Source organism: Bos grunniens, chromosome 21 (genome assembly GCF_055505025.1).
Source record: "Bos grunniens cultivar Pamir isolate PY7600 chromosome 21, Bosgru_T2T1.0, whole genome shotgun sequence".
In the NCBI taxonomy this organism is placed as follows: Eukaryota; Metazoa; Chordata; class Mammalia; order Artiodactyla; family Bovidae; genus Bos; species Bos grunniens.
The window spans coordinates 19,104,964-19,131,922 of record NC_141185.1 but is presented as its reverse complement, the minus strand read 5'-3'; the positions used below and the strand labels follow the sequence as shown (position 1 = coordinate 19,131,922).

Here is a 26,959-nt window from a genome sequence, read left to right as displayed (position 1 = left end):
AAAACTGTGATGAAGGAAATCATGACACATGAGATTGTTATAGAAGATAATGTGTATGCTTAGCACTTGTCATAAACATTCAGGAAATATTCATCTTTATTTATATTGTTTCTTTTAATAGTGTGTTAATCCCATGAAGGACATTGATAAGGGAAGGCCTGAAGCTACTGAAGCTTTAGATCAAACAGCCACTAAATACTTAGGGTAGTTGATATCTGCAGCTCATTTTTAAGAATTCACTAATAAGTAGTTTGTGGAGGGGAGCCAGCTTTTTCAAGGGCCTGGGTTTTGAGCATCTCAGAAAGTGTAATTTCAGGAGATATCATTAAGAGTGTCAGATATTGCAGAAAGTCAAATGTGAATAAGTATTGAGGCATCTCCACTGATTTGGGTGTTAGTTATTCATGATATTATTCCTAACAACCTATATCAGAATAATTTAGAAGTGCTGATAAATATTCAGGTCCCTACCTTCCAATTTGGGATTTTTAAATTAGAATCTCAGGTGGGTGACTTAAGGATCTCAATTTAAAAAATTATCCAGGAGATTATTTTGCACAGTAAAGTTTGAAAACCAGTGAACAAGACAGACATATTTCAGTATGTGGTAGGGATACAACCAACTGCAAAACTTTAACCAATACAAAGAGGAAAGGAAGTGAAGATGAAGCAAGTGTCCAGAAGATTTGTTGTAAAAGGAAGACAGAAAATAGGAAGATGATTAGGTCAAGGAATTATTTTTGTGTTTTTTTTTTTTTGTTTAAATTAGTAATAAATATATGGGCAGTCTTAAGTATATTATAGTGTGTAGAGACTATAGATTGAAAAGTCAAACATATTTTTCCTTCCTTATGGCTGAAAATGGCATTATTTTATCTTTTTTTAATTGCTGAGTACTATTCAACTGAGTATATGAACCAAATAACTTTTGAGTTCTAAGGCTATAGGTTTGTACTAATTTGTTAATACAATGATCCAATTTATGGTGTGGTTAAATATTTAGGGATCTCTAGTATTTGAAGCACATCCCCCCAAAAAGGCTAAGAAAAAAGTATTTTTGAGCTTCTTATTTAGGAGTAAAATTATCTCACTAAAGTCTAGCATATTATTGACACAGTATTAACTGATTTCTTTCTAACATGAATTTTTACAAACAATATTATTATTAAAGGTGCATTGCTAAGTCATTTCAGTCGTGTCCAACTCTGTGTGACCCCATAGACGGCAGACCATCAGGCCCCTCGGTCCCTGGGACTCTCCAGGCAAGAACACTGGAGTGGGCTGCCATTTCCTTCTCCAGTGCATGAAAGCGAAAGGTGAAAGTGAAGTTGCTCAGTCATGTCTGACTTAGCGACCCCATGGACTGCAGCTTTCCAGGCCCCTCCATCCATGGGATTTTCCAGGCAAGAGTACTGGAGTGCGGTGTCATTGCCTTCTCCCTTAAAGGTGCATGTATCTCCAAATAAGAGATGAAGAATGATGACCTCAAAGTAATTAAGTGGCTTGATGAATTTTGTAGAGCTGGGAGGTGATGAAGCAGAACTGCATTTTAAACTATATCATGTCACCAGTTTTATTTAATTTTTAATTTTTAAGGTTATTATTATTTTTAAAAAAATTTTAATTGGAGGCTAATTACTTTACAATATTGTGGTGGTTTTTGCCATACATTCACATGAATCAGCCATGGGTGTACATGTGTTCCCCATCCTGACCCTCCCTTCCACCTCCCTCCCCATCTCATCCCTCAGGGTCATCCCAGTGCACCAGCCCTGAACACCCTGCCTCATGCATTGAACCTGGACTGGCAATCTGTTTCACATATGATGATATACATGTTTCAATGGCATTCTCTCAAATCATCCCACCCTTGCCTTCTCCCACAGAGTACTACAGTCTGTTCTTTACATCTGTGTCTCTTTTGCTGTCTTGCATATAGGGTCATTGTTACCATCTTTCTAAATTCCATATTTATACTGTATTGGTGTTTTTCTTTCTGACTTACTTCGCTCTGTGTAATAGGCTCCAGTTTCATCCATCTCATTAGAACTGATTTAAATGCATTCTTTTTAATAACTGAGTAATATTCCATTGTGTGTATGTACCACAGATTTCTTATCCATTTGTCTGCCGATAGACATCTAGGTTGCTTCCATGTCCTGGCTATTGTAAACAGTGCTGTGGTGAACACTGGGGTACACGTGTCTCTTTCAATTCTGGTTTCCTCAGTGTTTGTGCCCAGCAATAGGATTGCTGGGTCATATGGCAGTTCTATTTCTAGCTTTTTAAGGAATCTCCACACTGTTCTCCATAGTGGCTGTACTAGTTTGCATTCCCACCAACAGTGTAAGAGGGTTCCTTTTTCTCCATACCCTCTCCAGCATTTATTGTTTGTAGACTTTTTGATAGCAGCCATTCTGACTGGCGTGAGATGGTACCTCATTGTGGTTTTGATTTGCATTTCTCTGATAATGAGTGATGTTGAGCATGTTTTCATGTGTTTGTTAGCCATCTGTATGTCTTCTTTGGAGAAATGTCTGTTTAGTTCTTTGGCCTATTTTTTGATTGGGTCACTTATTTTTCTGGAATTGAGCTGCAGGAGTTGCTTGTATATTTTTGAGATTAATTCTTTGTCAGTTGCTTCATTTGCTATTATTTTCTCCCATTCTGAAGGCTGTCTTTTCACCTTGCTTATAGTTTCCTTTGTTATGCAAAAGCTTTTAAGTTTAATTAGGTCCCATTTGTTTATTTTTGCTTTATTTCCATTACTCTGGGAGGTGGATCATAGCAAAGCCTGCTATGATTTATGTCAGAGAGTGTTTTGCCTATGTTTTCCTCTAGGAGTTTTATAGTTTCTGGTCTTACATTTAGATCTTTAATCCATGATGAGTTTACTTTTGTGTATGGTGTTAGAAAGTATCATGTCACTAGCTTTAATAAAAAGCTTTTAGGTTCTCACCCAAAGGTAGTTTGAGACATAGTTCTTAAGCTTTTATCACATGTCTTGTATTTTTAATGCTATTAATAGTATAATTTTTATGCCAGATTATATTCAACATTTTAACTGTCTTCTTTACTAAATACCAAATCATGACTATTATAGCAACGACAGGAAGGTTGGGAAAAGCAATTTTAAGTGACATTTTAGCCTCTCACATCACACTTATCACCATGAGTATTATGGCAAAATGGAGACATAAGAACTAGACAAACTGGGGAACTAAATTCTGAAAGGAAACTGGGAGGAGTCACTATCCAGAAAATCCTCAAACCAACCCCATCCAGCTGCCTAAGTGTGACCACAAATGGCAAGCTCATAGAGAGGTGTCAGTGTGGCCCTGGTATCTGTGGGTTCACAGTAGAGTATCTGTTGTGGATCTGGAGCTGCAGTTGGTCATGTTAAAGGGAAAATGTTAATTGCTTAGTCATGTCTGACTCTTTGTAACCCTGTGGACTGTAGCCCACCAGACTTCTCTGTCCACAGAATTCTTCAGGCATGAATACTGGAGTAGGTGGCCATTCTCTTCTCCAGGGGATTTTCCTGACACAGGGATGAAACCTGGGTCTCCTGCATTGGAGGCAGAATCTTTACCATCTGAGCCACCAGGGAAGGACCATCAATCAGGAACAAGAGTTGTATGTAGAGCAGAGGAATGTAAAATACTCAGAACCTCAAAGACATCTCTGAATTTGTCTGTCACCATAGCTGTCTGCTGGAGAAGGCAATGGTACCCCATTCCAGTCCTCCTGCCTGGAAAATCCCATCGATGGAGGAACCTGGTGGACTGTAGTCCATGGGGTCACTAAGAGTCAGACACGACTGAAGTGACTTAGCAGCAGCAGCAGTATAGCTGTCTGCAGAAGGACTGCCAGGGAGCTACAGGAATTGCTTCACTCTTGCTTTCTGAATCTCATGGAAATTCAGAATTTGGCTATCGCTAACCTGGGAAACTTAAAGAGCCTTTTGATAAAAATGAAAGAGGAGAGTGAAAAAAGTGGCTTAAAACTCAACATTCAAAAAACTAAGATCATGGCATCTGGTCCCATAACTTCTTGGCAAATAGATGGGGAAACAATCAAGAGATAGCTCCAAAATCATTGCAGATGGTGAAATCACTGCAGCCATGAAATTAAAAGATGCTTGCTCCTTGGAAGAAAAGCTATGACCAGCCTAGATAGCATATTAAAAAGCAGAGACATTGCTTTGCCGACAAAGATCTCTCTAGTCAAAGCTATGGTTTTTCCAGTAGTCATGTGTGAGTTGGACCATAAAGAAAGGTGAGCACTGAAGAATTGATGCTTTTGAACTGTGGTGTTGAAGAAGATTCTTGAGAGTCCCTTGACTGCAAGGAGATCAAACCAGTCAATCCTCAAGGAAATCAGTCCTGAATGTTCACTGGAAGGACTGATGCTGAGGCTCTAATACTTTGGCCACCTGATGTGAAGAACTGACTCACTGGAAAAGACCCTGATACTGCGAAAGGTTGAACACAAAGGAGAAGGGGACAATAGAGGGTGAGATGGTTAGATGGCATCACTGACTCTTTGGACATGAGTTTGAGCACACTCTAGAAGTTGATGATGGACAGAGAAGCCTGGTGTGCTGCAGAGTTGGACATGACTGAGTGACTGAAGTGAACTGAACCTGGGAAACACAAGGAAAGGAATTCTGGAAAACATAATTCCCAGCATAATCAAGTTGTCCCAGCATGATCAACCCATAACTTACATTGCCAACCGTCTGCTTTATTTTGCTTTTAGGAGTTAGAGTGGTTCCACATGGTAAGAAGCTGTACCTTCATAAGAACATAATGCCATAATGAATCAGAAAGGCAGTTTACTACTACTACTAATTCTACCCCAATTATAAATAGATAGCATTTATTGACCACTTATGATCTGTAGGAACTGTTGACATTGTTTACACTCAGTTTAATTTCATCTTCTTAGAAACATGATATGTATGTAATATTATCATTCTTTTCCAATAAATGAGAGTTCTGAGTTTAGCAGATGTTGAGTAACCTGCTGAAGTTATGTAATCTCTCTGTTAAAACAATTGGTCCCTGGTGACTCAGATGGTAGAGAATCTGTGGGCAATGTGGGAGACCTGGGTTCAATCCCTGGGAAGATCCCCTGGAGGAGGGCATGGCAACCCACTCTAGTATTCTTGCCTGGAGAACCCCCATGGACAGAGGAGCATGGCAGGCTACAGTCCATGGGGTCTCAAAGAGTCGACATGACTGAGTGACTAAGCACACACATTAAAACAATTGCTACTTTGTTAGGCTAAGGGATGTAATCAAACCACTTTGGGGTTGAAAATAAAGTCAGGATTTTATCATTGTGAAAGGAATATAATGGCAAGCAGAATGTTCAGAGCCCTGGTAAGTAGTTACACTTCTTCCTGATGGGAAAGGACCCCCTTGCACTGCCAAGGAAAGAGGAGTGAGAGATGTAGTGCAGAGACTCAGAGGACTGCAAGACCTGAAAGGAGGTATATGGTTTATATTGTTATTTCTGTAGGAGAAACAAGCCTTCTAATTTCTTTAGTATCTATTGTGAGCCCAATATGTAAGGATAGGAAGGAAAGAGTTCTAGCAAGATCAGGTTGTCAGCAAAAAAAGAAAAAAGAATAGGGAAGGATAACCTTGAGTGAAATCTAATTTCCTTTTTGAGACAATTACTCATATATACAGCTACTGCTTTTTGTAAGAATTATTATTCTTCCTTTTCCAGCATAACCTGGAAGCTCATCTTAGTTGTGCATTGATGGTCTAGTGGGACTGTGGCAGGGAATTTGTTCTAAGGTGCTCTGTAAGCTTGTCTTCATGCACATAAAGTGGTACATGAAGCCATGAACTTAGGGAATGTAGGTGAGAAGAGCTGCTAGTTTCGGGAAAAATAAAAAGAAGATACTTGCTCAGGCTAGTTTATACAGGGATTATATTTAAATATTAAGATGAATTAAAAACAAAACTTTAAATCAAATTAATTTTTCTTTGTAATGAAAATTATCTCATATTGGAGGGATATCATTTGATGCATACACATTAAGCACCAAAATTAGGTTGAGTTTGGATTGGAATTGTTAACTTGTTCACAATAGGAATCCTGATAAAGTGTTTTCTGTTTCTTTCTCTTCCTCCTTCCCCCCACATAATAGTCCTGGGTGTTATGTGTTGTAAAAATATCCTCCTTCATCTCACTTTCTATCATTCCCAGAAACATAGCTACAAAATTAAATTCTCCTAATTGGAGTTTATAAATCATCTGTAGGTGAGACATGTTAAAATTACAATAAGATTCCTTTTCACAGGCAGTTGCTAAATTTTTTTATGAATGATGTTATACCTTTAGTTTAATTTTAAAATGATATCAGTAGTTAATGAAGAAACAGTATTTAAAATGCGTAATATATGCGGTTTCTCTAACCATAGAAGGTAAGCTCACAGCAGAACATTTTACTGAAAGCAGTCTTCAGTTGTTAGTGCTGTCATTTTGTGCCTCTTTTCTTGGTGGTGATTTTTCTTAGCAGTATTTACTACTAAAATGAATAAGTTTGAATCTCACTAGTTTGAGAGCTAGCTAAACAAGATTCTAATGTATGTAAGGTGTGAAATATTCTGGAATTTCTTATCTAATCCAATGACACTTAAGCCCATAGGAATATTTATGCAATATGCATTCAATCACAAAATAATTGTTTTTCTACTGTGAGACAGTCTTTTAAAAATTCTTTCTGATTGGATTCTTTCTCCTAACAAGTTGGAATTGATTGAGTTGAGATACGGTCCATACAAATCAATAAATGAGAAGACAAGTTGTGTGTGATGACAGTAATTCTATCTGCAGGGTAACTGTCAAACGTCTGGGTACCAACGATTTTGTTTTAGCTAGCTAATAAGAACATGATAATTTGTTAGTAAACCATTTTACTTTCTTTGGCTTACAAAATAAAGCTTATTTTCTTTGAAATATATATATTTGCTCACTATATCAATATCATTATATTATACATCATATATAATTATATATCCTGACTAGAAAGCTTGAAAGTGCACATTTTAATCCTTTCCTGATGTTTGTTAGAGGACGAATGTTTATAGAATCCTTATTCTGTCTGGCTTCCAATTTTGTTTTATGCAGGAAGGTGCTTGTGGTCAGGCACAAGACGATGACTGCAGCTACTGAAAGGTTGTCTAATAGGGAAAATTGTGTGTTCCAAGGCTAAAGAAAGAAACAGGGAAGCAAATCGTATTAGGAATTTCTCTAAGGGGCTAACTGCAAGGGGGAAGGTAAGAAGTATCATTCAGAGGACCATGTAATTGGGTGGGATTTAGAAATCTCTAATTTCTCTTGTCTAGTGCAGAAAACCCACCTAGGCATTTTTTCCCAGCACTTACTCATTCCTTGGACTGTCAGTGTTATTTATTAGGCAGTGAAGCACATGTTATATGGGCAAGAAAGGATAGACATCATGGTTACAAGAAAGGCATCACACAAGGAAGGTGTGTTTAGGATTTCCAGCCTTAGGGCAGATGAACTTTACTGTTACAGGATCCTTCTTTATTTCTTGCCTCTTTTAGCTCTGAAATTTTGGACACAATTTCTATTTTTAGAAACCAGGAATGAGATGAAGCTGACACTCCTTTGTAGAGGAGAACAGTGGTGCTTTTAAAAATACCCACTTCAATTTTATTGTCTAGAACTGATACCTATTATTCACTTATATTATGAAGTACATTTCTTACTTTTATGATGTATCTGCCCATTTCTGGTTAGAAATATAAATCCCATTGTAATACCATGTTAAATTTATTTTTACACCTGTTTTTGTCCATTATGACTGAATAGTTCATAAAATCAAAGTTATTAACTTTGTTATCTAGGTATCTTATTGTCAGTATTAGATATATTTGATCATGTATTGGTTCATGGATATTTTAAACAGAGAGATTTCTTCAGAGACCATTTCTCACTTTATTTAACTAGCAATCTGTTTTGTTCACATAAGAAGAAAGCGTATTAACAAAGTTAATTGAAGGGGGTTGAGATGTTACCAAAGTCACATCTTTCAAGTGTTTAAAATTATTTTATTTGGATTTTGTTAGGTGCCTTTGAAAGAAATTTGATCAGTGGTGGGCTTAATTTGTGTTTCCTCTCTTTCTCATTTTGTTGAAGTCCTGCCTGGATAGCAATTGTGGTTACATGTTCAGTTCAGTTCATTTCAGTTCAGTCACTCAGTCATGTCCAACTCTTTGCAACCCCATGAACCATAGCATGCCAGGCCTCCCTGTCCATCACCAGCTGCCAGAGTCTACCAAAACTCATGTCCCTCGAGTCGGTGATGCCATGCAACCATCTCATCCTCTGTCGTCCCCTTTTCCTCCTGCCCTCAATCCCTCCCAGCATCAGAGTCTTTTCCAGTGAGTCAATGAAGTGGCCAAAGTATTGGAGTTTCAGCTTCAGCATCCGTCCTTCCAATGAACACCCAGGACTGATCTCCTTTAGGATGGACTGGTTGGATCTGCTTGCAGTCCAAGGGACTCTCAAGAGTCTTCTCCAACACCACAGTTCAAAACATCAATACTTCAGCGCTCACTTTTCTTTGTAGTCCAACTCTCACATCCATACATGACCACTGGAAAAACCATAGCCTTGACTAGATGGACCTTTGTTGACAAAGTAATGTCTCTGCTTTTTAATATGCTGTCTAGGTTGGTCATAACTTTCCTTCCAAGGAGTAAGCATCTTTTAGATATCATTTAGAAGAGTTTCACATTTTATGAAATCGCAAAAAAAAAAAAAAAAAAAAATCCTAACCATGGTGGAAGGTATTAACTCTATTTTTCAGAAATTGAAACTAATATTTAGAGTGCTTACAGTATGGTATGCTGGGCCACACTACTCAGTAAAGGTGATCCTTATTAGTGTTTCAGTTCAATTCAGTCCCTCAGTCATGTCCAACTCTTTGCAACCCCATGGACTGCAGCACACCAGGCTTCCCTGTTCATCACCAACTCCTGGAGCTTATTCAAACTCATGTCCATCGAGTCGGTGATGCCATCCAACCATCTCATCCTCTGTTGTCCCCTTCTCCTCTCACCTTCAATCTTTCCCAGCATCAGGGTCTTCTCCATTGAGTCAGTTTTTTTACATCAGGTGGCCAAAGCATTGGAGTTTCAGCTTTAGCATTAGTCCTTCCAATGAATATTCAGGACTGATTTGCTCTAGGATTGACTGATTTGATATCCTTGCAGTCCCAGGGACTCTCAAGAGTCTTCTCCAAGTATTAGGGTATAGCTTCCTCAATACATATTTCAAATTGTCATGACTTATGTTAAGTGGCAGAATGAATTGTTCTATGCATTTTGCATCCCTACCCCCTGCCCTATTGTTTCACAAGGCTCTTTTTAACTAGAAAGGATGCACGTTTGTGAGGGAAAAATGCAAGCTGGAGGAATTAATTTTCAACTGATAGAAGACTTTCTTCTTTAAATGGATTCTGTTCCTGTAAAGTTTCCATTTTGTGGCTTAGGAATTGTCCAACTGAGGGAAACAACAAGGCCAGGAAAGAATTCTTGCTTCTGTTGAAACCTTTCCAAGGGGTAGGAGGTTCTTTGGAAGGGCTTGTTAGCCATTTCTCATGGACTGTGTAGGCAGTTAGGAAGAAGGGAAGCAAAACAGAATGGACTCTTAGTTTAGAGGATGGTGATGTGGCTTCAGTTTGCAAAGTAGGCTGTCATTTACTTACTCTTTGTTTTGTTTTTTCTGACTTCTCATTCCTAAAATTCTCTGACATACCCTATGAATCTGGATTGAGTCAATTCTTGCTGAAATTTGAGGTGAAATGATAGTAAAATTATTAGAATAGTCACAAATAAAATCACCCTGTATTCAGCAAGGGGGATTTGGGGTAAAGTTCTTATGCTCTAGCAGTGCTGATACAGTTCCCGTGGCCCCTTGTTCAGGGCTTGGAATGTGATGGGTGTGATGGAGGGACTGGGTTTTGCATTTGGTTTAATTTAGTTAAGTTTAAATTTTGATGGGTTCATGTGGCTAGTGGCTATCATATTGAATGGGGATGAATATAGCTTTAAGAGAGCTCAGAAGTGGTCACTAAAAGTCCCTGCCCCTTTCCTGAATCTGTGCAGTGCTGGTTCTTCCTTAAGCCTCATCAACCCTACTTCGTTTACAAATTAGGAATTACAAATTCCTTTTTCCCTATCGTGGGCCCAGCTTACATAGTTAGATTCCTATCTGTAAGACTCTGTGTAGCTAACATCTCCTAGCCCTCTAGTTTTGGATTCCTGGTAGCATGTCTGCTCCATCTGAGTCTTCTTTTAATTGGGACTGGGATCCTGTTCCTTCCAGTTCTGAACACTGACAACTACTGAGCATGGCTTCTGACAGCACCATTTATAGCTGGTGAACACGCAAGGACCTTTCAGTAATGTGCAGCGGTCACCTTGGCAGTGCTCATTAGGGCTCTGCAGCTAGTTTCTACAGCATATTCCAGATCCCTGAATGCCAAACCTGAGATGAAGCTGTCAGTTTACATTATGTTACTGCACGGCTGGACCATTATTGACTGTAGAATCTTGGGCAAGGTATTTTATCCTTTTTCTCCAGTTTCCTCATTTGTAAAATGGGGATAATAATAATATCTAGTTCAGTTGGTTACTTGAGGAATAAATGAGTTAATACAAGATATGTGCTTTAAGTAGTACTTGGCATATAATGATTGATATATCAGTCAGTCACTTCAGTCCCTCAGTCATGTCCAACTCATGGACTGCAGCATGCCAGGCTTCCCTGTCCATCACCAACTCCCTGAGCTTGCTCAAACTCATGTCCATCGAGTCAGTGATGCCATCCAAGCATCTCATCCTCTGTAATTCCCTTCTCCTCCTGCCTTCAATCTTTACAAGTATCAGTGTTTTTTCAAATGAGTCAGTTCTTTACATCAGGTGGCCAAAGTATTGGAGCTTCAGCCTCAGCATCAGTCCTTCCAATGAACATTCAGGACCGATTTCCTTGAGGATTGACTGGTTTGGTGTATAAATAGTGATTATTAACAGTATTTCAGTATTTCTAATCATTTGCATCAGATGATCCAATTAAAAGTCTTATAGTTGTTGACTGAGAAAATATGCACAACCTAAAATTTGAGAATTAGCTTTTATCCTGTGGATTTTCTGAGGACTTAAATCCAGAAAACTGCTTCAGATAGCTCTGAGGGACTGCTCTGATAAGATGAGGGAGGATACAGTTACAACAAAAACCAGGTAGTTGGAACATCAAAACATAGTGAAAAGCCCTGAGTGAAAGTCACTCAGTCTTGTCCGACTCTTTGGGACCCCATGGACTCTACAGTCCATGGAATTCTTCAGGCCAGAATACTGGAGTGGGTAGCCTTTCCTTTCTCCAGGGGATCTTCCCAACCCAGGGATCAAACCCAAGTCTGCTGCATTGCAGTTAAATTCTTTACCAGCTGAGCTAGCTGGGAAGCCCAAGAATATTGGAATGGGAGGCCTATCCCTTCTCCAGGGGATCAAAAGATACCAGTTAATTAAAGAAACTCAAGTTAATGAATGCTGTGCTTTTCTCTGTATGGAAAGATGCAAGAATCTGGGCTCACTGAAATCACTCCTTTGATATTCGCCTTAACTATCTAGGACCCTTATCCTCCTAGTTCCACCCTGAGTCCCCCAGGCATGGGCTGCCACTTGATGGCCACAATATCCTTCCGTTAATGATAGGGCAGGCAGCATTTGTCATACACACAGTCGTTGTATTTAGCTCTTCCTTTTTATAATGAACAATCACAAAAATGCATTGTTTTAAATGATTTTAAATAATTTAGATTAAAAAAAATTCTAGGGTAAACTTAAGAAAGAGACTGTCTTACAATTCCATCTTCAAGAACTTGCAATTTGCATTCAGTGTTTAATTTCACCCAAAGGTGTTTACTCTGTTACCTTGAACAATTAATTGTGTGTGTGTGCTTTTTCTCTCCTTCCCTCATCCCTCTTCTTGTACCACTTCTCTTGTCCCACATCATTACCTACTTTAGTAAAAAATTCTGGATCAACAGGAACTTCTTAGAAGGTAATTTGAAAATAGAAGTCTGTTATTAATTACATATGTCTTTTTGGATTTTACCACTGCCCCACATTTTTCTGCAACGAATACTCCAAGCCCAAGACAGCTTTTAAAATCATTTACATAAGAATGATTTTTTAATATAATTACACTTACATATTAGAATTGGTATAGCTCAGGTTGGAAATAAATATTTCATAATTGGTATCCTTTGTGTGGATCACAATAAAGTGGAAAATTATTCAAGAGATGGAAATACCAGACTGCCTTTGCTGCCTCCTTGGAAACCTGTATGCAGGTCAAGAAGCAACAGATAGAACTGGACATGGAAAAACAGACGGGTTCACAATTGGGAAAGGAGTACATCAAGGCTGTATATTGCCACCCTGCTTATTTAACTTATATGCAGAGTTGCTGCTGCTGCTGCTGCTAAGTCGCTTTAGTCCTGTCTGACTCTGTGCAACCCCATAGATGGCAGCTCACCAGGCTCCCCCATCCCTGGGATTCTCCAGGCAAGAACACTGGAGTGGGTTGCCATTTCCTTCTCCAACGCATGAAAGTGAAAAGTGAAAGTGAAGGCACTCAGTCATGTCCGACTCTTAGTGACCCCATGGACTACAGCCTACCGGTCTCCTCCGTCCATGGGATTTTCCAGGCAAGAGTACTGGAATGGGGTGCCATTGCCTTGCTGGGCTGAATGAAGCTCAGGCTGGAATCAAGGTTTCTGGGAGAAATATCAGTAACCTCAGATATGCACATGACACCCCCATTATAGGAAAAAGTGCAGAAGAAATAAAGAACCTCTTAATGAAGGTGAAAGCCACCTTAACAAAGGTGGCTTAAAATTTAACATTTGGAAAACTAAGATCATGGCATCTGGTCCCATCACTTCATGGCAAATAGATGGGGGAAAAAATGGAAACAGTGACAGACTTTATTTTCTCGGGTTCCAAAATCACCACATAGGGTGACTGCAGCCATGAAATTTAAAGATGCTTGCTCCTTGAAAGAGGAGCTATTACAAACCTAGAGAGCATATTAAAAACCAGAGGCATCACTTTGCTGACAAAAGTCTGTCTGGTCAAAGCTATTGTTTTTCCAGTCATCATGTAGGAATGTGATAGCTGTACCATAAAGAAGGCTGAGTGCCAAACAATTGATGCTTTTGAACTGTGTTGTTTCGGAAGACTCCTGAGAGTCCCTTGGCTAGCAAGGAGATCAAAGCAGTCAATCCTAAAGTTAATCAACACTGAATATTCATTGGAAGGACAGATGTTGAAGCTCAGGCTCCAATACTTTGGTCACTTGATACCGAGAGCTGACTCAAAGAGTCTGATGTTAGAAAAGATTGAGGGCAGGATGAGGAGAGGGCAAGAGAGGATGAGATGGTTGGATGGCATCACCGACTCAATGGACATGAGTTTGAATAAACTCAGGGAGATGGTGAATGGCAGGGGAGCCTGGCATGCTGCAGTTTATGGGGTCACAAAGAATCAGACATGACTGAGCAACTGAACAACAACCAGATACCAGCTAGAGTTTACCAAAGAATTTTATTTCCTGAAAGATAACCAAGTCAAGGACACCCTACACTTATCTTCATTCACTACCGCTAACCTAATGTGTTGAACTTAGCTCTGATTTTATTCTTGTCAAAATTCCATTTATATATAAAAATAAATATATATGTTATATATGGATTATAGGTCTTGGTAATTGCTTACTTTTTTCCCAAGCAGTTATGCACTAAGTACATAAGAGAAGTAAAACTTAAAAAATTAGGGTGAATAATCTTGGCAGCTATGTAATAGAAATTTTGTTCAAAGAATCAAATGACTAGCTTGTTAATAGTATTGTAAGAAATTGGTAGTCAATTAGCAAAAAAAAAAAAAAAAAGTCTATAACTCAAACCAAACACTAAGATGAATAGATACAATCTTTGTATGTAAAGTATCAGTTCAGTTCAGTTCAGTCTCTCAGTTGTGTCCAACTCTTTGTGACCCCATGAATCGCAGCACGCCAGGCCTCCCTGTCCATCACCAACTCCCGGAGTTCACTCAAACTCATGTCCATCGAGTCAGTGATGCCATCCAGCCATCTCATCCTCTGTCGTCCCCTTTTCCTACTGCCCCCAATCCCTCCCAGCATCAGTCTTTCCCAGTGAGTCAACTCTTCGCATGAGGTGGCCAAAGTATTGGAGTTTCAGCTTTAGCATCAGTCCTTCCAAAGAAATCCCAGGACTGATCTCCTTCAGAATGGACTGGTTGGATCTCCTTGCAGTCCAAGGGACTCTCAAGAGTCTTCTCCAACACCACAGTTCAAAAGCATCAATTTTTCGGCACTCAGCTGTCTTCACAGTCCAACTCTCACATCCATACATGACTACTGGAAAAACCATAGCCTTTTCTAGATGGACCTTTGTTGGCAAAGTAATGTCTCTGCTTTTGAATTTGCTATCTAGGTTGGACATAACTTTCCTTCCAAGGAATAAGTGTCTTTTAATTTCATGGCTGCAATCACCATCTGCAGTGATTTTGGAGCCCCCAAAAATAAAGTCTGACAGTGTTTCCCCATCTCTTTCCCATGAAGTGATGGGACCAGATGCCATGATCTTAGTTTTCTGAATGTTGAGCTTTAAGCCAACTTTTTCACTCTCCTCTTTCACTTTCATCAAGAGGCTTTTGAGTTCCTCTTCACTTTCTGCCATAAGGGTGGTATCATCTGCATATCTGAGTTTATTGATATTTCTCCTGGCAGTCTTGATTCCAGCTTGTGCTTCTTCCAGCCCAGCATTTCTCATGATGTACTCTGCATATAAGTTAAATAAGCAGGGTGACAATATAGCCTTGATGTACTCCTTTTCCTATTTGGAAGCAGTCTGTTCCATGTCCAGTTCTAACTATTGCTTCCTGACCTGCATATAGGTTTCTCAAGAGGCAGGTCAGGTGGTCTGGTATTCCCATCTCTTCCAGAATTTTCCTCAGTTTATTGTGATCCACACAGTCAAAGGCTTTGGCATAGTCAAGAAAGCAGAAATAGATGTTTTTCTGGAACTCTCTTGCTTTTTCGATGATCCACCAGATGTTGGCAATTTGATCTCTGGTTCCTCTGCCTTTTCTAAAACCAGCTTGAATATCTGGAAGTTCACGGTTCACATATTGCTGAAGCCTGGCTTGGAGAATTTTGAGCATTAATTTATTAGCATGTAAATTATGAGATCTTACTAATACAAAAAGAAAACCTGAGAAAATATATAATCTTAAAATAGACCAGTGGTTTAAAGCCATCACTCCTAATCTGAAAACCGTGTAAGGAAGAAAACTACATTAGAAAAATCAGTTATATTAGACTAAAATCTGTAGAGCAAAAATACAAAAATCAAATGCAAAGACAGGGAAAACTATTGGCCACTATTATCACAGAAATGTGCTAATGCTGCTAATATATTCTAGAAATCAAGAAGATAAAAATTAAACTCTTACTAAAAGAGAAGTCATTTAATAAAAGGAGATGGTAAAATGATTCTTTTACATGGGTGATTTTGTCTCAGTCCTCCTCCTAATATCCCTCAGAATCCTAATAGAAATTCAAATTAAAGCAACACAGAATTTTTTTTATCTGTTGGATTGATGAACAGATAGCCCATTAAATCTCTGCCACTGGTATGGTTCTTAGTAGTAAAATAGCACTCTCATGGGTTGCTTCTGAAATTGTTAGTAGTATTTCTCACATGTTGGATGCTTTTGCAATATTTGTAAATATTAATACTATATACGGAGAAGGCAATGGCACCCCACTCCAGTCCTCTTGCCTGGAAAATCCCATGGATGGAGGAGCCTGGAAGGCTGCAGTCCATGGGGTCGCTGAGGGTCGGACACGACTGAGCGACTTCACTTTCACTTTTCACTTTCATGCATTGGAGAAGGAAATGGCAACCTACTCCAGTGTTCTTGCCTGGAGAATCCCAGGAACGGGGGAGCCTGATAGGCTGCTGTCTATGGGGTCACACGACTAAAGTGACTTAGCCTAGCCTAGCCTAATACTATATACATACTTTAATCCAGACATTTCTTCCCTCTGGAAATTAGTTCTGTTTGTATAGAAGTTTTCATTGTGACATTATTGTAATATTAATAGCAGAAACAGATTTCCATAGTGTTTGATGGTTAAAACAATTAAGATATGTCCATGCAGTGGAAAACTCTTCAACTCCAATAATTTAAAAAAGAATAAGGAAGCTATCTCTATAGAGATTTGAAAGACAACCAAACTGTGTTGTTAAAATTCAAATTATTGTCTAGTCTGTAAAGTAAATAGCATAATGCAAAAATGCTGTCCAATAAAATATATTTTGATATGCATGCACACACACGCACACACACACATATATAAGGACCCACTGAAAGAATACATATTATTCAAGATGTCATTTGGGGACTGGGTATATAAGCATATGGATTAGAAAGAAAATTTTTTCTGTATATATTTGTGTATGTTTTTGGTTTATGAATGGCATAAATCCTTTTTCTAGTCCCAAAATAAGTAAACTGAATTATTAAAAAAAAAAAAAAAAGGTAAATTAGGGATAGTACCCCATTTGAAAAATTCAGAGTAAAAACTTACATTTCTATAACTTACATTTTAGGCCACAGGGAACACTGTTAATTTCATTTATTATTTTGACATGGCATAACTTTGGGCCTATGAAGTTTATTGTTTTGAATTTCATCTCTGGTTTTATTTCATTGAGTTACAAAATCATAATCCCTCACTAGAACAGGCCTGGAATTGGTTCAACGTTTTTATTTTAGAAGATAGTAAAATAAGACCCAGGAAGATTATATTTGCATAATATCAGAAAGCAAGGTAGTGGGAGAAATGAACTGAATTTTCTATTTTATAACTTTTAGCTTGTACTTCAATGATGATAAATTCTATTACATTGCATTATCATTTCTTAACTGTTCTATTGTAGTTTTAAAAGCTTTTATTTTATTATTTTATAAAAACTTTGAGCTGCCTCTTTTTCAAGGACAAAAATGTTACCAAAACGGGACATTTTGAGAATTTTGAACTGAAAATTCTAATTTTCTTTTAAAGGTGATTTTTTTTGCTATAAAGGGTATTCATTTCCTAATATGAGACTACTTGGAAAATGCCTATAATATCTATAATATTTGACAAAGTCATGAAAAGTGATTAATATTATCAGGAAATTTTATAATTTAAAGAGTGAACAAGTTCTTAGTAATTAAGTTGGGCATATGGACTTTTCTCCTGAAGTCTAAAAATTATCTTAATGGGAAGTTAGTAGTTCAGTTCAGTTCAGTCACTCAGTTGTGTCCAACTCTTTGTGACCCCATGAATCCCAGCATGCTGGGCCTCCCTGTCTGTCACCAACTCCCGAAGTTCACTCAAACTCATGTCCATCGAGTAGGTGATACCATCCAGACATCTCATCCTCTGTCGTCCCCTTTCCTCCTGCCCCCAGTCCCTCCCAGCATCAGAGTCTTTTCCAATGAGTCAACTCTTTGCATGAGGTGGCCAAAGTACTGGAGTTTCAGCTTTTGTTTCAGTCCTTCCTATGAACACCCAGGAGTGATTTCCTTTAGAATGGACTGGTTGGATCTCCTTGCAGTCCAAGAGACTCTCAAGAGTCTTCTCCAACACCACAGTTCAAAAGCATCATTCTTCGGCGCTCAGCTTTCTTCACAGTCTAACTCTCACATCCATACATGACCACAGGAAAAACCATAGCCTTTACTAGATGGATCTTTGTTGGCAAAGTAATGGCTCTGCTTTTGAATATGTTGTCTAGGCTTGTCATAACTTTCCTTCCAAGGAGTAAGTGTCTTTTAATTTCATGGCTGCAGTCACCATCTGCAGTGATTTTGGAGCCCAGAAAAATAAAGTCTGACACTGTTTCCACTGTTTCCCCATCTATTTCCATGAAGTGATGGGACCAGATGCCATGATCTTCGTTTTCTGAATGTTGAGCTTTGAGCCAGCTTTTTCACTCTCTTCTTTCACTTTCATCAAGAGGCTTTTTAGTTCCTCTTCACTTTCTGCCATAAGGGTGCTATCATCTGCATATCTGAGATTATTGATATTTCTCCAGGCAATCTTGATTCCAGCTTGTGCTTCTTCGATGTGAAATTAATAGTTACGTTAGCCTAAAAATGAAGAGTAACTCACTAGCATTTTTCTCTTTAAAATATTTCTCCTTTTTCCTACTCCTAACAATTCTGTTTGCTTCCTTTCCTCTTAGATACCAGCAGCTTTAGCATGTTCATCTCTCTTTGTTCATCGTTGTCTCTTTACAAGGAATTAATCCTCGTTTTTTTCACTCCAGTACCTCTTTCAGTAGTCTACCTCTCTTTGAACAAGATCACTAAATAAATCTTTCTAAAACATCACTTCGTGGTATAACTTCCAAACTAAAGATCACAGTAGGTACAGGAGAAATCACATACTTCAGAGACAAATCTTGGTTCAAAACCTATTTATTTAGCATCTACCCATGTGCAAATTCTATCCAGACTTATTTCCTCTGTTCTTAAAGCTACTCTTTCTGGAAATCAGAAGCTTAATTTATTTTTAAGTTCTGGTTCTGCTAGTTGGCCAAGAGCAGGTACTTATTCTCTAATGCCATAGTGTCCTTTTTTGTAAAATTGGGGTGATAAATGTCATTACTTTACTAAATGTTGTTAGGATTAAATAAGGTTAACACATGTAAAATGCTTTAGAAATGTATTTGACCTGTAGTAAGTACTCTACATATATTAGCTATTTTTATTCCTTTCTTCCTTAAAGCCTCAAGGTTGTGTTTGACTCCTCCCTTAGCTTCTTCTATGTCTCATGTGTAGGATTCTACTCCTTCTCTCCATTTATTCAAATTCTATCCTTCTTTCACACTTTAAGGCACACTTTAATTGCCTTCTTTCTGCACAGATATCTCTTTGCACTTCAACCAGGTACCTAATAGCATCGGACTGCAAATTTCACTTAACCCTCGATTGAATACTTCTCAGGGGAAGAGATGGAGAAGGCAATGGCACCCCACTCCAGTACTCTTGCCTGGAAAATCCCATGGGCGGAGGAGCCTGGTAGGCTGCAGTCCATGGGGTCACACAGAGTCAGATGACTGCGCGACTTCACTTTCACTTTTCACTTTCATGCATTGGAGAAGGAAATGGCAACCCACTCCAGTGTTCTTGCCTGGAGAATCCCAGGAACGGGGGAGCTTGGTGGGCTGCTGTCTATGGGGTCGCACAGAGTCGGACACGACTGAAGTGACTTAGCAGCAGCAGTAGCAGCAGGGGAAGAGATCATGTTTTAATTATATGACCCCATCTAATACCTAGGTACTCAAGCTTGTATTCTTGCTACCTCTTTTTAATATCTTCTGCTTCTGTTAGGTCCATACCACTTCTGTCCTTTATTGATCCCATCTTTGTATGAAATGTTCTCTTCGTATTTCTAATTTTATCAAAGAGATCTCTAGTCATTCCCATTCTGTTTTTTTCCCTCTATTTCTTTGCACTTGTCACTGAAGAAGTCTTTCTTACCTCTCCTTTCTATTCTTTGGAACTCTGCATTCAAATGGGTATATATTTCCTTTTCTCCTTTGCTTTTGGCTTCTCTTTGTTTCATAGCTATTTGTAAGGCCTCCTCAGACAGCCATTTTGCTTTTTCGTCATCTTAACCACCCAAATGAATATCTTTTTCTTTATACACAATCCTAAATTGGATGTTCCTTGAATACAGGCATTTTTCACTGGGATTTGTGGATAGGCTACATGAGGGTTACAGTCTCTGAAATTATAGAATTTGCAGTATGTGAGTATGTTTATTTTCTCTGCGAGAAGTGGCACCACAGACTTCAGTGGACATGAGTTTGAGCAAACTTAGGGAGGTAGTGAAGGACAGAGAAGCCTGGGGTGCCACAGCTCATGGGATCCCAAAGAGTTGGACATTACTTAGCGACTTAACAATGAACAACAAAGAGGGAATAATAAACAGAATTTTGTGCTTGAAGGGGATAGTTGCAAATGTTTTTTTCCAGTTTAATTGATATTTAAGTGACATATTGCACTATAAGTTTAAGGTGTTGACTTGCATATGCTGTGTAATGATCAACACAACACATCTCATGACATTCCATCTTCTCACATAGATAAAAAAAATGAAAAAAAATTGTTTTGTTTTGTTTTTTTCACCTGATGAGACATCAAAGGATCTACTCTCTTAGCAACTTTCCTGTGTCATACAGCAGTATCAACTATAGTTATCAGGTTGTACATTACAACCTCAGCACTTATGTATCTTATAACAGAAAGTTTATAATGTTTGACCACCCTCATCTAATTCTCTAGTCCAGCACCCTCTTCTTTGATAATAACAAATCTGATCTCTTTTTCTAGTAGGGTTTAACATTTTTAAAAAAATTTTTGATTCCAAATATAAGTGAGAAGGTAAAGTATTTTTTTATTTGTCTGTTGTATTTCACTTTAACATACCTCTCTCAAGGTCCATCCATGTTGTAAAAAACGTCAGCATTTCCTTTTGTATAGATGAGTAATATCCCACAGTATATTTAATCTTTTATTTGAAAACAGAAAGGGTTATATATTTACAATAAGATGATGGACAAATTGGAGAACTGTGTAGAGTGCATTTCTTAAGGCAAAGATATCACACAAAAAAATTACAGGCCAGTATCACTGATGCAAATAGATGAAAAAATCCTCAACAAAATAGTAGCCCTCAAGCCAACTTCAAGAATACACTGAAAGGATCATGCACAGCGATCAAGTGAGATTTATCCAAAGTTGCAAGAATTGTTCACTATCTCCAAATCAATTAGCATGCTATACCACATTAAGAAATTGAAGAATAAAAATCATATGATTAGTTCAATAAATGCAGGAAAAATTTTTGATAAAATTCAACAATCTATGATAAAAACTCTTCAGAAAGTGGACATAGAGGAAACAAACCTCAACATAATAGAGGCCATATATGGTGAACCCACAGTTGACATCATAATCACATACATATGGAAAGATGTACTGTGGTCATAGTCTGGAAGAATCAATAACGTTGATTCTACTCACGACAATCTATAGGTTCAATACAATCCCTATCAAATTACCAATGACTTTTTTCACAAAAGTGAAGCAACATTTTTAAAATTTGTATGAAAATACAAAAACCCTTGAGTAGCCAGAACAGTCTTAACAAGAAGAATGGAGCTGGAGGAATCATATTCCCTGACTTTAGACTGTACTACAAAACTATAGTCATCAAAATGGTATGGTACTGACACAAAAAACAGTCGTATGGCTCAATGGAGCAGAATGGAAAGCTTATGGTAAATTAGTCTACAAAATGGAAGCAGGAATACACAATGGAAGAAAGACAGTCTCTTCAATAAGTGGTGCTTGGAAAACTAGACAACTACATGTAAATGAATGAAATAGAATATTCTCTAACACTGTAAACAAATTATAATATTCTCTAACACTATAAACTGTTTTTGTTTTATTTTATAAACAAAAAAGCTCAAAATGGATTAAAGACTTAAATATTGAAAAGACTGGATACCAAAAACTCCTGGAGAAAAATTAGGTAGAATACTATTTGGCATAAATCCCAGCAATACTTTTTGGATCTGCTCTCCTAGAGTAATAGAAATAAAAGCAAAAATAAGCAAATGGGACCTAATTAAACTTAAGAGCTTTTTCACAGTGAAGAAAACCATAAACAAAATGAAAAGACAATATCTCAACTGGTAGAAAATATTTGCAAATGGTGTTACTAACAAGGGATTTAATTTTCAAGGTATACAAACAACTTGTACAGCTCAATTAAAAAAAACAAAAAAAACAAAAAAAAAACCTAGTCAGAAAATGGGCAGAATCCCTAAAAAGACATTTCTCCAAAGAAGACATTCAAATGATCAATAAGCACATTAAAAGATGTTCAGTACCACTGATTATTAGAGAAGCAAGTCAAACTACAATGAGGTATCATCTCAGACCAGTTAGAATGGCCATCAATAAAAAGTTTACAAATAATAAATGCTAGAGAGGGTGTGGATAAAAAGAAATCTTGGTGGGAATGCAAATTGTCACTATGGAGAATGTATACATACGTGCATGCTGGGTAGCTTCAGTCATGTCTGACTCTTTGTGACCCTACGTACTGTAGCCTGCCAGGCTCCTCTGTCCATGGGATTCTCCAGGAAAGAATATTAGAGTGGGTTGCCATGCCCTTCTCCAGGAGATCTTCTGTAAACAAGGATAGAACCCTGGTTTCTTATATCTCCTGAATTGGCAGGTGGGTTCTTTACCACTAGCACCACCTGGTAAGCCCATATACACTGTGCTGTGCTTAGTCACTCAGTCATGTCCAACTCTTTGTGACCCCATGGACTGTAGCTCACCAGGGTCCTCTCCCCATGGGGATTCTCCAGGTAAGAATACTGGAGTGAGTTGCCATGCCCTCCTCCAGGGGATCTTCCCAACCCAGGGATAGAACCCGGGTCTCCTGCATTGTAGGCTGATTCTTTACCATCTGAGCCACCAGGGAAGCCCAAGAATACTGGAGTGGGGAGCCTGTCCCTTCTTCAGTGGAGCTTCCCAACTCAGGAATTGAACTGAGGTCTCCTGCAATGCAGGTAGATTGTTTACCAGCTGAGCTACCTGGGAAGCTCCATATACACACTACTATGTATAAAATAGAAAAACAGTAAAGACCTAATATATAGCACAGGAAACTCTACTCAATATCTTAGAGTAACCTATAATGGAAAATAGTCTGAAAAATATATAAAAATATAATGAATCACTTTGCTATACACTTGAAAGTAACATAATATTTTATATTAACTATACTTCACTAAAAAATGTGTAACACAAGAGAAATCTATGAAAAATTAAGGAAATAATCTGAGAGGTTACAGGAGAACCTGGATAGTTTACTGATACCCTTCCTTTGGGCTAGATGGTTAACATTGTCAAATGCTATAAAGTCTTCTCATTGAAGTGTGTTCCTAGAACAAGCAGCTTTAGATTCACCTAGGGACTTTATCAAATTCTGCATTTTTAAAGAAATTGCAGAGTGATATTTCTGCACTTTTCTGCATATTAGCATTACTTGGGAAACCTTTAGAAATCCCATGATGCAGGCTGTATATAACTTCCAGACCAAATCGGGATCTATAGGTTTGAGACTCAAGAATCAGTATGTTTGAAGCTCCCCAGGTAGGTTATCTTTTCAGCCAATGTTGAGATCTAGTGCTATCGAGACATGGAAGAGGATGAAAACTGAACTAGAGTTAAGAGCAAAAAGAACTGGGGAGGATTTCAGAGGCTGGATTCTAGTCTTTGTTCTGTTATTGAGAGATAATTCATTTATCCCTTGTGAAATCAGTTGTCTCTTGTAAGATTATATTCAGCAAGTATTTATTAAGGGCATACTTTGTGCCAGACATCATAAGTGGAGTTAGATTAATGATCTCGATGTCTCTTCCAATTCCTAAATTATATTATTTCACTGTCTACAAGTTTGTAAATTAGGAAATAATCAGTAATACAATATGTCGATGGTGATCATCTGTAAATGATCAGTGTGTGAATGGGTGATAAAAAGATTGCTTGTTAAAAGTCTTCAAGGAATTGAGTATGCAGTACTGGCCAGAAACAACTCTTGTATCAAAAATGGAAACACAATCAAGCTTGGTTTGCAGAAATAACACTGGATAAACTGATAAATTGATTAGCATATACGTTGAGGAGAGTTTGAGAAAAGATAAAAATAGAAACAAGTAGATAACAGACTTGTAGCCTTTTTTTTTTTTTTAAATTTATACCACCAGAGAGGTGAGGAGAAATGGATCATCTCAAACATTAACGAACACAGGAATCACTTAAGAGACTTTGATAAAATGAAGATTCTGGGGTAGTAAGTCTTCCCTAGTAAGCCTCTGGAGTGGGACCTAAAAAATTCTGCTTTTCAAATAAACTTCCAGGTGATGAAATGGTGCTGGTATGGGGACCACACTTACAGAAGTGAGGACCTGGATCTCAGTTGTATGATACAAATAGAGCACGGGTCTTTTAAAAGCTAATTTCTAGTGCTTCTTTCTGAGTTGCCTTAGTAAATGCCCTTCATCAAGATAGTCAGTTCAGTCTCTCCGTCCTGTCTGACTCTTTGCGACCCCATGGACTGCCGCAGGCCAGGCTTCCCTGTCCATCACCAACTCCCTGGGCTTGCTCAAACTCATGTCCATCCAGTTGGTGATGCCTTCCAACCATCTCATTCTCTGTCGTCCCCTTCTCCTCCTGCCTTAAGGACACCACTTTAAAAAAATCCACATGAAAATGAGAAGAACTCTAGTGACAGGGCAGCAACATGTCAAAATCATATGAGGATATGAGGGGGAGAATTTTTATGAAGGTAAGGTCAGTTCAGGAAGAACTTGGTTCACCTTTAGAAGAATTTTAGAGCATATGAGATAGGGAACTTCTAGGGTACTTAAAGGGCTTACCTGGTGACTCAGATGGTAAAGAATCTGCCTGCAATGCAGGAGACCTGAATTTGATCCCTAGATCAGGAAGATCCCTTGGAGGAGGAAATGGCAACCCCCTCCAGTATTCTTGCCTGTAGAATCCCGTGGACAGAAGAGCCTGGTGGGCTACAGTCCATGGGGTTGCAAAGAGTGGGACTGAACGACTAACACTTTCACTTTTACACTTTCAGGGTATTTAAAGGGCTTCCCAAGTGACACTGTGGTAAAGAATCTGCCTGCCAATACAAGAGACACAGGAGATATGGGTTCAATCCCTGGGTCAGGAAGATCCGCTAGAGTAGGGTATGGCAGCCCACCCCAGTATTCTTGCCTGAGAAATTCCATGGACAGAGGATATTTGTGGGCTATATAGTCCATGGGGTCACAAGGAGTCAGACTCGAATGAGCACTGAGTACACATATACTTAACATACTTAAAGGCTGTTTTATTTCCACCTGCCTTTGGTCATAGTTGGTATAAAACTCCTCATACTGAATGAATGCATTTCCTCACCTATTTTTGTGACATTAATATTGTATGGAACAGAGCCTTACAGAGAACAGGTTTATTGAGTCAACTCCAGATACTAATCAGGAAGTAACATTCACTTCATATGGAGATATAGTCAATAGTGAAATGACAAGGAGGAATATTACAGAGAGCACTAAAAGAAATAAAATAAGAACATTAAATTTGGGAGCAAACCATGAAAAAGAGAAAAAAGAACCATTTTTATCTGTTTTAAGGATGAAAAAGCAAGTGAAGGGGGAAAGTGTATCATTGCACTCCACATTAGGAAAATAAAAGGAATATCTGTCAAGATATGGAAAAAGAAGGAGAGAATTATCAGGGGAAAATAATCAGTAAGAAATTACTAAAGAACTTTAAAGAAGTATTGAGATTCTGTATGCTACTAGACAAGTACATTTCTGGAGGAATAGATGCATGGCATTGATACTTTATCTGTGCTTTGCAGCCCAGGACATGGAGAACCAGGTAAATGTGTATAGGAAGGAAATAGTGACCATTGAGGATTGTCTCTTAGAATCTAATTGTGGAAAGGAATAATGATTGTGTAGAAGTGGCTGACCATCCACTTTAGGGTAAACACAGGTGGCTAGAAATGAGCCAATGAGTTGACTGAATTAGAAAGCACTTTATTTTGAAGTTTCTGATGGATGCAAAGGGGGAATGTGTTACTTTGTGAAGTATGGGAGTGAAAATATGTGTGAAGCCTTGGGATAGGAATATGGTATGAGATGTCAAGTTAGCAAGGGGCTTCCCAGATGGCGCTAGTGATAAACAATCCACCTGCCAATGCAGGAGACACAAGAAATACAAGTTTGATCTTCGGGCTGGGAAAATCCCCTGGAGTAGGATATGGCAACTTGCTCCAATACTCTTGCCTGGAAAATCCCATGGACAGAAGAGCCTGGCGGGCTATGGTCTGTGAGGCTGTAAAGAGTAGGATATGACTCTCGTTCTTTGCAGTGGTAAAGATGATGGCAGTGATTTTGATGATAGGGGTTGCGTGTAGGCATAATAATAGTGCTTATTATTGAAAAGAACTTTGTTTATAGCTATTGTAAATCAAAACAATAAAATGAATCTTTGATTCTGATTTCCTATCCAAAATGTTAGTTCTGTCAGGGCAGTGCTATCTCATTCCCCCTCTGGAATATTCCTGATACATATTTGGTACTCAACATGTATCTGCTGGATACATGAACAAACACATTCTTAAATTTAGGATTTATTTGCTAATCAGCTAGCTGCTACTGTAGAACTATGACTCTGCTAAGAGAAATGTTGTTTTATAGATACTTACAGTTTCAAGTGCAACATACTGAGTCCATCCTAAAGGAAATCAATCCTGAATATTCATTGGGAGGACTGATGCTGAAGCTGAAGCTCCAATACTTCGGCCACTTGATGTGAAGAACTGACTCATTGGAAAAGACCCTGACGCTAGGAAAGATTGAAGGCAGTAGGAGACAGGGATGACAGAGGATGAGATGGTTGGATGGCATCACCGACTCAATGAACGTGAGTTTGAGTAAGCTCTGGGAGTTGGTGATGGACAGGGAGGCCTGGCATGCTGCAGTCTATGGAGTCTCAAAGAGTTGGACATGACTGAGCAACTGAACTGAACTGAACTGACATACTGATAGACAATAGTAGGTAACACTAACTGAACATACACTCTGAACCCAATAGTGAACATATTTTTTATCCACATTATAAGTCTTGGAAATAATCTAACACATGGGATCTAA

General features: G+C 38.4%; 1 protein-coding gene across 4 annotated transcripts in view; it reads left to right on the top strand.

Moving 5' to 3' along the window:
- Positions 1-26,959, top strand: part of LRFN5 (leucine rich repeat and fibronectin type III domain containing 5) — a 320,973-nt gene that overhangs the window by 76,258 nt on the left and 217,756 nt on the right. The window lies entirely within an intron of this gene.